Raw genomic sequence first — 12,803 nt, 5'->3', positions numbered from 1 at the left:
TGACCAACGCTGGAACATCAAATGTTTCTGCTTTTCATGGAACACAGGGTTTAATTTCAGCCGTGACTGACAGATGGTTAAAATAGCAAAACTGGATTGCTATTGCATGTGTGATTTCTTGGACAGCAGGAAATCACACATGCGGATGATGTCACCCAACGGCAATGAGGAAGGAATGTTTACTAGCTAGAGCTAGAAAGGCCTAGAAAGCCTTTTTGCTCATGCACAGTCGGCACTGCGCAGCCACGAGGCCCCACTCAGTCACATCAGATTTTACAAGAAAAACATTTTTGAACTCCAGTGAGGATTTAGAGGGTATGCATGACTGCTTACCTGCAAGTTCCATATGGACTACAGTATCTTTGCCAGCTTATACAAAAACCATGAAAAGCAGAAATCTTATGGAGGAGGGGTATGCTGAAGCAAATATGGAAGGGGATTGTTATGTTTTGTGGACCCTTGGCCCGAGGTGGGGTCGACACTACCTGAGGGGTTGGGCCCCGCAAGTCCCCACCATCAGGAAGCGAGGCTGGCTGCGAACAGTACCGGCCCTCGTTCCCGCAGGTTGAACCCTTGGGTGCCGGGGCCAGCTGGTCTTAGGCGCGCCTCTGTGTAGCTGGTCCCAGAGAGAGTAGGCGGCTGGAGGCAGAGAGTGCCAGAAAGGTTAGGTATAGTCCAAGACTGAGGTACTCTCTGAGGGAGAGGGAGAGAAGGCCTCACGGCAGGACCACGTGGTAGTGAAAGGAGATGCAGATGTAGAGGCTTGTACTCTGAAGTGCTGAAGCAGGGCTAGAGCGGAGGATCCGCTGTAGCGAGTATAAGTGGAGAAGTAGTGCAGAGGAACTGCCTGTGACACAGCAGCATAATAAAAGGAGCTTGCACTGTAGCAGCACTACGAGGTGCCCCGAGGAGCAAGGACACAGACACAATCCAGTATTGTCACAGCGCTGAGCCAGGCCTTGAAGAGAGAACACACTTGAAGCAGGATCTCCAATGTAGAGCGCTAAGGCAGGCCCTGAGGAGCGAGGAAGCGCAGAGATAGGGTCCCAGGTGTAGAAGCGCTGAGATCCGAAGAGCAGGAACAACAGGTCCGGAGAACTGAAGCAAGCACCAGAAGGAACCCGGGAACTCGTTGCCAAGTCGGTTAGTGGTGGCTGGAAGTTGTGCTTAAGTATCCCAGGCCCGTGATGTCATCAGCCAGGGACGAGCCTGAAGTTCCCGCCATTGGCCCTTTAAAGGGAGGACAAATGGCGCATGCACACGCCTAAGGAGGACCAGGGTCGGGACGCTGCTCGGCAGCATCACAGCTGCCACGAGGAGCCAGGAGGAATGCGGAGGTAGTGGCTGACCACAGCAGCGAGTTCACCAGGAGTAGAAAGCCAGGCATGACTTGATGTGAGTTGAGCGGGCGGCGGCCATAACAGGGATTGGAAGGAATTCCCACAGAATATCCCTCCTCCTCCTCAGACCATGGGGGAATGCTGAGCCAAGACCCTGACAATGATGAAAACAACCTGGGAGAAGACCTGAGGGGGAACATCTGGCAGGAACTCAAAACTTGCTGATCCCACTTCTTCCCTTTCTGATTCATTAAGGAACTCCCTCGGGGAGGAGAATCCACCATCTTAGGACTTGCTCCTAATGTCAGATAACCTTCACGATTCATAGGCATGAAACATTGAGCCACCCCATATGTGGGAGAATTTCCTCTATCATGGACAGGAGAGGTTCCAATCTCCCTCTCCAGGGCTTAAGGAGGCAAATACATTTTTCACCAGCTTTGATAGCAGAGTTCCCACTGGCTGAGGGATCCTCTGTGCTGGAATTCAAGGAAAGACATTCTCTTCAAAAACTCAGATTCTCTTTGGCTGTACCAGCAGCTCATCCTCACTAAGGGATGCTGGTACAGCCAAAGAGGAACCAGACACCATGGCAACTATAATCCAGTATAAAAGTAACTGGCTCAGAGACATTCTGTGATGGTTGCATCAACTCCCATCAAACAGTGTCAGCTCCATAGATGGCATAAGTAACATCACCTTCTGTGCCCCAGTCACAGCAGCGAGACACGAACTTATGCACCAAAGCACTTCACTCCGACAGGACCAAAAGCACCTTGGCCTGACATGCCGCTGACTGCACCCAAGAATACATACTCTGCACAGATGATGTGGATGGCGCCCTGGCTGGCTCTGCATCCAGGTAAAACAGATGGCCTAGCACCATGGAGATCAATACCACCTGTGCTGATCAGGCCATCCCCTTGCTCAGCGTTTATAAAGGGATCAATCCTGTGGAGCCCTGTGCCAACGGCACTGACCTAGTCTTCAGCCCTGTAGGGGATCCCTAATGCGTTTATGTACTCTTCTTGGCACCTCCTCTGGCACCATGGGTTTGTGTGTGTGTGAGTCTATATTAAATAGCTAGTCAATAGGCAGGCAAAAACCAGGAGTCTGTGTTTGTCTTTCCCTAACCCTCCCCCGCACACCCCAGCTCATCCTTTGATTTAAATTTATTTATTTATTTCACATTTTTCTATACCGAGCTTCATGGTTGAATACCATATCAGATCGGTTTACATTGAACAGGGAATAGAGAAACTAGTAACAAAAAACTGAACAGTAAATTATAATCAAAAAGAGAGCAAAAAAGTTACATTGAACAAGGACTATAACTTGGAGGCTTTACAGCTTGGAAGTAAATAGAGTAAAGAAGGCCCGAGCAGGGCAGTAACTTAAACTCAAAAGTCATAATGAGCTCGGTTCGAGCAAGATAGATTAATTGCGGAGGTATTGGATAAGAGGCATCTCACGGAGAGGCATGGTTCCATGGGTCGTGAGAAGGTTGATAGATTATTGTGTGTCTGATGGATCCGAGAAGGCTAGTCGGAACAGCCAAACAAAAAAAAACACACACAAAAATTTAATCAGCCTTTTAACAAACTCAGGATTGCCCCAGGCCTTATCAGGAGTTTAATCATCCTCTTGTAGGTCACTAGGAGATACATTGTGCTGTTTTGAGTGTTTTGTTTAGAATTGTGTTTGTTTTATTGGGTTTTTTTATGCTTGTTATGTTGTAAACTGCCTTGAACTTCGACTAGGCAGTCTACAAATTTTTCAAATAAATTAATTAAAAAAAAAAAAAAATCAAAGCTAAAACTATCTGCAGAGTTTTGCTTTGATTACTGCAGTAAACTTTACAGGGTTTGCCAGACCACAGATAGTTTGATTATATACCCCATAGTGTTTTGAAAAAAAATCCTACCAAAGAGATTCAGTGTCTGTGGATCTTTGTCTGGAGAAACTGAAGAAAGAGTTCTTGACTTTTTACATTTCTTTAAAGCTGATTACCACTAAAGAATGTTGAGGTGGTTGATTTTTTGAAAAGCAGGAGCTGTTTGTATTGGTATTTTGCACCCAGTTTATTCCTGACTAATACAAGGGGTTTTGCAGACTTTTCATTTGGATTTCCTGCAGTATCTGGTAGACTGGGACTGCTACTGTATCTTTAGGGATGTTACAATATTTTAAGAGTCCTAGCATAGGAGCTCTAGATTCACTTTTTACCTGCTAGCTGAAGGAAATAGCCTGTGACATCTTAAGAACATAGGAACATGCCATACTGGGTCAGACCCAAAGTCCATCAAGCCCAGTATCCTGTTTCCAACAGTGGCCAATCCAGGTCACAAGTGCCTTACAGGATCCCCAGGGGTAGACATATTCCAAGCAGCTTATATCCCAGGGATAAGCAGTGGATTTCTGCAACTCTACCTTAATAATGGTTTAAGGATTTTTCCTCCAGGAATTTGTCTAAACTTTTTAAAATGCAGCTACACTAATAGCATTCACCACATCCTCTGGCAATGAATTCCAGAGCTTAATTATGTGTTGAGTAAACAAATATTTTCTCTTATTTGTTTTAAATATATTACCTAGTATCTTCATTTTGTTTCTGTTAATCTTCATATTTTTTGAAAGACTAGAGTGATGTGGAAGTATTGACGATGGAACTCACTGCTTGGCTTCAACAGCTTTCCTGCACTCAACCCTAATGTTTAATCAAGTTGAGCAGAAGAGGATTGGTTGTCCTTACCCTACCTTGTACTTGATTTTGAGAAGGAGGAGCCTCCCTTTGATATCAAACCCGAGATAGTGCTGAACTCAAAACCTTCAATGTTAAATCTTTGAATGTCAAAGATTTTGAAGCATATGGACACAAGTACCATCATGTTGGGTCAGAACAAGGTCCATTGAGCCCAGCATTCTGTCTCCAATAGCACCAGTCTGAGTCACAAGTACCCGGCAGCTCCCCAATAACTGATCTACTTATTGTGGCATCTAGGATCTTTACTTCCCTTGCATGTCCTGATATAATATTTACCCAAGCAATACTCAGATAACTGAAGTCACCCATTATTATTGGTTGCCAATTTTACTAGCCAGTCTAAACTTCGTTAGCATTTTAGAGTCTGTTTTCTCATCCTGGCCAGGCAGGCAGTAATATATCCCGATTACTACATTCTTTCCTTTTACCCTTGGAATTTCTACCCTTAAGGATTCTATAGTGCGGCTGGTTTCCTGCAAAGTTTCATCCTGCTTGACTCTATGCCATCTTGAACATATAGTGCCACCCCTCCACCAATTGTATTTGCTCTGCCATGTTGATATAACTTCTACCCTAGTAACACAGTGTTCCATTGGTTATTCTCATTCAATCGGGTCTCTGAGATACCCATTATGTCTAATTTTTCCTTTAGTTCTATTTATTCTAACGCTGCAATCTTATTTTTCAGACTTCTGGCATTTACATAGACATTTTTAAGTAGGTTTATTTGCATTTCTATTTTTATATGTATCTACATCCTACTTATTATCAGATGATACTGGCAATTTGGGGTCATTTTTATCTATGTGCTCTGTATTTAAATACATCTGAGTTTTTCTACTTTACCAAATCACCTCTCTATCAAGAAATTCTAACTTACTTGATTTACTAGTATCCTTTGAAGATACCTCCCTCCAATCCAAATGCTGCTGAGTGACTGTTGGCTTTCCCTCATGTTCTAGTTTAAAAGCTGTACTATCACCTTTTAAAAGTTAGTGCCAACAACCTGGTTCCACTCTGGTTAAGCCTTTGATTTTGAAGTCGATGAGGTCTTCAAAATGCTCTGCAAGATGTCTACAGTTGAAGTCTAAGTTTTATGGCCTTAGGGAAAATTTTGGAACAAATTAAACAATTTGAAACATCATGTTCAATCTTTAAACAGTGTATACATTCATTATGGTGGCCAGTTATAGACATTTTCTGTTACACACAGGGCACCATTTAAACCCTGTGGCCCTTCTGTCTGTCATGAAAGAAAAATAACATTTTCCAAATTAAACAAAAATTTTGAAATTAAAAAAAAAAAAAAAATCCTCAAGCCTTCTTGAGAAGGCTGAGATATATAAAAAAAAAAAAAAAAAAAAAGGAAGTGAGGGAGCCTCATGACCAAAGTTAAGCGGATAAGTTCTCATGCATTCTACAGAATAAGACTGACCAAGGGGGCCTCCTGGCTCTGCTGTAGTGCTGGCACATTAGCAGAAAGGCCTTGTAGCTGTTTCTAGCTCTAGCTAGTAAATGTTCCATTCTCAGAGCTGTCAGGTGATGTCATTCACATGTGGGACTGGTTCATCCTACTTGTCCATGGAGAATATTAGCAAAACACTTACCAAACCAGTATCATTCTGTAATGGTTATCACCACATTCCCAAATAGTGCTTCAAGGCTCCTCTTATTTAGTCACTCGCACCATTATGAAACTAGGGCGCTCACCAGAACCCCTTGCAGACATTTGTAGTGCAGAAGGGCATGATGGATAGATTCAGCAAAAGTAAAAAATAAATAAATAATGGGTATGGGACATACAAAAGATGAAGATTTTTAGTTTCAGAATAATGCAAAAATATACAAAGGTATATTCAGAAAAAAGGCTGACCTAGAAAAAAGCCCAAGAAAGGGGGGGGGGGGGGGGGGGGGAAGGAGTAAAAAAACCAGGCAAGTTTAATATTCTAGTGAAGCCTATTTCCTGTTCCTCATAAAAAGTGGCCTTACAAATTCATTTTCTATGAATTCACATGAGTGTTACTCAGCTCCACTCACCTTCATGACAAAGCAACTCTTAACCATCTTCACTGCTGCCAGAATTAATTCCCTATTTAAAACTACAGATGCCAATAAATATCATCTGTTTCAGATAATTTGCTGTACCTCATAAAAAAAGGGACTAGCAGCACATCTGCAATATTTACAGCAGACCAAATGAAAAAAAAAAATGCCAAAAGCTTGGTGGAGCTATTAATTTGCCAAGTTTTTATTTCTTAAATACCCCTTTGGCACTGGTAAATTACAAGCATTTTGTGGTTGCAATTAAAGTGAACAAACTTCTTTGAAGGCAGCAACAGAAAATATCTGGCGTTTATAAACTGATTAATGCATTAAGACTAATTATATGTGCAAATACTGTCTGGCATTTGAAACAATGTTTACTGCAATCTTTTTTGGAAAGGTCTGTTCCCAGATATGAAAGGGTCCTTTCCTGAAAGGCTTGAAGACCACAACACTTGTATATAAGGAATGTAGCATATGGCTCCCATTAACTCAGACTGCTGCTTACTTCAAGCAGCATATCCTTGAAATCAAATTACAATGCTTGGCTTTAAAATATTTATGCTCAAAATTAAAAAAAAAAAAAATACACACTAGTATCCAGAAAGTAATTTTTGCCAGTTGATGATGCATTTTGTTAAGTGCCATCAATTTTTAGAAGCACATGGTTTGAACTATAATACTCTATTTGCCCATGAGGAGAAAATAAAATTGCATTGTAGGAGGTCTATGTGGTTGAGTTTTTACAGTACTTCCATAGAAACATAGATTAAAGACCAACAGGTAGGGAAAATGAGAAGCCTGAATGGGACCTTTTTTCTGAAGACTGCTCCTAAACTTGATCAGCTTTACCCTCCCTTTTCCACTATTAACCAGCCTCTCTGCTTATATCATACCTATTCAGAAACCTTTTTTTGCCTCCACCACCTCCACTGGGAAGCTATTCTATTCATTTACTTCCTTTTATTCCTACAGGCTCATAAGAGGACTACGTAGGCCCAGCCATTAAAGACATGGGCCAAGTGATGGGGGCTGCCATCTCTGGTCATTTGTACTTCAGTGACTCAGGCCTTGATCATTTGGGGGAAGGGAGCTCTGTGCAGGTAATAAAGATCTAGTGGATGTACTGGGGAAGGCTGCAAACAGTGAGGCAAAGGCATACTGCATGGGGTGACAGTTACCACATGCCCTTAGCGGCCGCATCCATGCAGTGAGATGCTGCTGGACAACCACTGCCTTACTACCGGAGTTGAGAGATTTGTCAGAACGTTCAAGTTTATATGGGTTTTGCCTCCCACTGGCTGGCAGAGGGGGAGATACTAGTATTAGAGAATGATTTCACAAATAATGTCATACATAAATAAAACTTCTATGACCATTTTCATCTATTTATTTAGATTTATATTCCACTTTTCACATTTTTTCAGTGCTTCAAAGTGGATTACATTCGGTTACTGTAAGTAATTCCCTACCCCCACAGGGCTTACAATCTAAGGGGGTCATTTTCCAAGTGGCTCGCACGCAATAAGGGACGTTTTGCACGGACGACGAAAATGTAAGGGCCCTTTTTGCGTCCTATTTCGCGCCCAATAGCTACACCTTCTATGGTGGCGCTATTGGGTGCGAAACCGGCAGCGATCGCACCGCGGCGGTGCGATCGCTGCCGGCTAGCGCAGGACCGCCCCCCGTTTCGGCCCCCCGCCCCTCATTACCTAAAGTATCGCAGGCCTGCAATACTTTAGAAAATGAGGCCCTAAGTTTGTACCTGAGGCAAGGGAGGGTAAAGTGACAGCAGGACTCGAACGCTGGTCTCCTGGGTTCATAGCCCACTGCTTTAACCACTAGTCTACTCCTCCACTCCATTACACTCCCCTGGATACTTTGATGGGATTCAAGACTGGATCCATCTTTCATCACTTGCAATACCTAAAGAAATATACCATTATATATGCATGTGTTTGCTCCAAAATTCAGGGTTTTAAACATCTGTAAAACTGACTGAAGTTCCGTTATTTTTCCCTTCTCTTAGGTAACAATAAACCAGTGTTTGCCAAAATGTTGCTGGCTTGAAAAGGTTTTATTTATGGAGTGATGTCTTCTTTACCAAAAGGTATTGTATCTCCTAAATAAGAAAGGCAGTAACTATATGGAAAGGCCTACAATATGGGATGTCATTTTTTTCAAACAAAAATGAAGTGTAAAAATGTTTGGACAGTTGAGTACTGTCAATAATTATCTCTTTGTAATGACAAGCTCCAAATACTTCCAATTTCTAATAGCCACACCAGTGTTAGAGAAAATCTAGATTTGCAGTTTCTAGAATAAGATGATGATGATTGTGAGCTTTCGGTTCCTTCATCAGAAGGAAGGGCATCTGAACTCCAAAATGCATGGACATCTTTGGCGTATTCTTATGCTGGTCAAGTAACAAGCATCAGAACCTGCAAAGAATCTGGATAATTTTTTAAGGCACATTTCCACAATAACTGCTTGGAATGTGTACATTATAGACCCATGCAACAACCAATAAGACTTACAATCTCTGTTTCCAGAACAAAATAGAGTTGCTGCCATTGTTAGTCTATACTTCCTTCATCAGGCCAATACAAAAATCAGCTAATAAGCATGAAAATACCAGACTTTGCTGGTATATTCAGGCAACTTTCATGCTGAGCTCATTTTGCACTGCCCTGATAAAAAGGGGCACAGCTCTCAAAAGGCAGTCAAAAACACATTCAATTAATTCAATAAAAAGCTATCACCTAAAACTTGTCTGTTGACCTTTTATTTCTACAGAACAGAAGAAGAAATATAAAAGAATACTGGTTTGTCCATTAAGCAATGCCAAGTCTATTATCCTTTTCATTTACACATCAAATCACACTTATCCAATAAAAGTTCCTATAAAGAACTGACTAAACAATACATTTGCATAAACCGGGGTCACACACAAGATTACTATACAAAAATTCAGCCTTTAACAGCAAAAATATAGGCAATTGGACATCTTAACAGAAGTGATGATTCCACAGGGCAGGCAAACGTTTTCCTCACCCCATGCCATGCTGCTGCGTTTTGGCTTCCTTAGAAAGTGGCATTTGTTTAAACTGGTAATATATGTATATATGACAAACCTTATTTTAATGGGATAGGTGTTCTAACGAGGGAATAAGGGGATTACTCTCAAGAAATTGAATGTGCTAAGAAACCTTCCACGTTTTACATCCCTTTTATCATAATAGCAAGAAGACCTGTAAATATTTGAATTAAAGAATGAAGATCACTGTTATTTACATAAGCACTTGCAGTCTTTTGCCTGTCTTGTTTGTACAACTTAAATGTTGATCACCACCTGGTAAAAGAACAGTCCAGACGAAAAGTGCACAGCTCGTGTTCAAAAGGAATATGAAAGAATCCACACAGCAGTGTTTGACTAGCAGGGCAGCTACAGAACTGATTGGCTAAACAACTGCTTGGTCTACAGACAGGTGTGTCTTTGGGACAGAAATGGGCACTGGGGAAACTCTGCCCTTCTAAGGTCTCATAAACTCAGCACTTCTAGGATGAATGACAGTGAGGGAATTAAGCGGAGTTCAGTGAAGGAGGAAGCCAAATTAAGCAGAAACTGGGTGGCATACAATAAAAGTTTGCTATCATGTACAGATGGGGAAAAATGCTTAGATTATCTAGCCCTATATGTACAAAATGGGACATTTATTTAGAATGACAGTCTCATAATACTAGACAAAATGGAAAAAGCTATTCGGGTCTAAAAAAAAAAATCTGACCTGTCATCAGCGTCTGGGACTTCTACCCTCAAGGGAAAGGAGTCGCGACATTGAACCCCTCTCGGTCTCCCCTCCTTAACATGGTATTGGTCCTCTTCCACCAGGAATCATAGGTGCCTCCGATCCGCTGGAGAAATGGGGATATGGGTGTATATGACTTTGAGATCGAGGGAGCAGAACCAGTTCCCAGCCCTGAAGAGGGGAATCAAAGTATCCAACAAGACCATGTTGAATTTTTCTCTGATAAGAAACCGGTTCAAGGCCCTCAGATCCAGAGTGAGGCGAAGGCCACCAGTTTTCTTGGTAATCAGGAAATACCTGGAGTAAAACCCATCTCCTTGTTGGCCTGAAGGAACTGGTTCTATCGCTCGAGCCATTAAGAGGGCGGAGAGCTCTAATCGTAGCATCTGTTGGTTCTCTACGCTTCTCCACTGGGGACATGGAGGAGAACAGGGTGGAGTTTGTTGGAAATGCAATTTGTATCCCTGTCTTATGATGGTCAGGACCCAATGATCCAAGGTGACTGTCGTCCATCAATCTGCGAACATTCGCAGGCTTGGGGGGGGGGGGGGGGGGGGGGTCTGCTGGCTCAAACTCCCTGGCCTCCAGTCAAAATCCCACGACAGGGTTTTGTAGTAGGGCAGGAATCGGGTCTGGGTGTACGAGGTTGATGTTCCCTTGGTCTTACCAGGGCCCATTGAGATCTCGATCTAGAGGCCGGTGGGTAGTACTTCCATGGACGATAAAAGGGACGCCTTGGAAACTGCCTGGGAGGCTTTTTGCTGGAAGGCTGAGTATCCGAAATGCTGGCTGACAACTGTTGAAGGTTTTCATGATAGTCCTTCAATTGGGCCACCGCCTCTTTACTCTTGTCCCCAAAAAGATTCTCACCCATACAGGGCAGGTCTGCCAGTCGGTCCTGGACCTCGGGGCACAAGTCGGAGGCGTGTAGCCAAGCCATACAGCAAGCCCCAATGTCCACGGCGGCAACCCTCATAACTGTCTTGAACATGTCGTTATGCAGAATGGAGATTTATTCCTGTGTATATTAAAAGCAGACGTACTAGCCGGATTCCTCTACATACCAAATTGACCATTTCTTTGCTCTATTACCTCCTATTTTGGTTCTGTTCCTAGATCTCTTCTTGCAAAATATAATATAGTGTTTATTCCGTTGGCTTTGCTTGGAAGCTTCCTCTTTCTGCTCAACTTGAACCTGCCTCAACTGAGTTAGGACGTGGAGCCTTCATTCCTATCTTTCTAACTTTTCTCTATTTTCATTCCCTCTCCCTGTCTCATGCAGTGCCACCACTGTTGTGGCCAGGGCCAGATTTAAAATGTTGGTGCCTGTAGGCTGAGTGCCATGGCAGCTCCCCTTTGCAGCTGTGCCGGCACATGTCCCTAAAGCAAGCAGAAGCAGGCTCCTCTTTGCTCTGGATATCTGGTGCCTTCAAAATTTGATACTCTTGGCAGTTGCCTATGTCACCTATTCCTATATCCAGGCCTGGTTATGACAATCATTTTCTGGTAGAAAGGCATGGACCACAGGTACTCAGCGAAACTTGACACAAGTGCGTTCCTGAACCTGTTCACTGGTTATCACGTCTGAGTTATGGCTGGGACTTCTTCCTCCTGGGGCAGCATTTCTGGCCCCTGCTGGACTGAGGATCAGGATCTGAAGCAAAAAATTGAACCCAGGTCTTCCATATGGGCCAAAAGCAGCACTGTGCACCATTAGACTGGTCCCTAAAATCTTTTTACATTTTTTGGAATATAATGTGTATTTATTAAAAGCACACCTTCTTTTAAAAATCTCCTTCCCTGGTCCACTCTTTAACTGTCAATTCTATACTCCTGATTTCCATGAATCACTGGGATACTTGCATATGATTATGTTGGTAAGTGGCATAGCATTAATTCCATTTATTAAGATTATTAATAGTGGATGTTGCCAAGTAAGAGGACTTAAAAAAAATACTTTAAACATTAATATTTCCTTTATCTTCTCAGGAATAAAAGAGCAGAATTACAAAAGGGAGATATTAATGGATTTGTGTAGTTTAACTTCTAACTTAAGTATATTAAAAGGTTTCTCTGTAAAAAAAAAAAAAAAAAAATTTAAATTAAAAAAAAAAATCAGAACAAGAATAGTACTTGTTTAAAAAAAAATGAAGGACATTATATATAAAGTTTAAGAACTGTAACAAGGAACTAATTATGAATATCAAGTTCATTCCCATTTATCTTATTAATTGTGACCTAAAAAGTCACATTCCCAGCCAAAGTAGCACATCAACAGTTACAGCAGACCTGATATGAGGGTGTTGTGCAAAGTGATGAAAATACCTTTATTCCTGATGCTTTTATCATCTCTCTAACAGCCTTCACTAATAGACACATTAGTGAATGTGTGGCTTCAGAAGCATATCTCTGACTACGAAAGTCAAATGCAGGAAGGCAGAAAAATCCAGACGCACCTCCACCAAAGCAGGGTATAAAGCACCAACTGAAAGCACCAGACCTCGGAAAAGCCTCAACAATAAAGTATGTCACTTTAGGATTCATAGTTGTCTACACCTTAGTGGGACAACCTGAGAACCCAGACGAAACATGGAAGACTTCGTTTGATTTTCCAATCTTAAATTTCTGCTTCACAGCCCCTGGGGAGGACATCATCCTGGCCATCTTTCAACAGCATTGTAATGATATTGGCTGCTAGGCAGCCCCCCTCCAGCAGGGGCCCTCAGTGGGCTGCAGTCAGTCCTGCTCTAGCCTCCGTCTTGAAGGCTGCATGACGCAGCAATGCCAGCCCTATAATACCCTTCCTTACAGGTTACTCTACGCCTCGGCATGGAATCTCTTCTTTGC

General features: G+C 42.5%; 1 protein-coding gene across 4 annotated transcripts in view; it reads right to left on the bottom strand.

The window, feature by feature from the left end:
- Window positions 1–12,803, bottom strand: part of STOX2 (storkhead box 2) — a 257,037-nt gene that overhangs the window by 91,092 nt on the left and 153,142 nt on the right. The gene's annotated exons all lie outside the window — the stretch shown is intronic.

This window comes from Rhinatrema bivittatum, chromosome 1 (assembly GCF_901001135.1).
Source record: "Rhinatrema bivittatum chromosome 1, aRhiBiv1.1, whole genome shotgun sequence".
Lineage (NCBI taxonomy): Eukaryota > Metazoa > Chordata > Amphibia > Gymnophiona > Rhinatrematidae > Rhinatrema > Rhinatrema bivittatum.
This window is presented reverse-complemented; position numbering and strand designations above follow the sequence as displayed.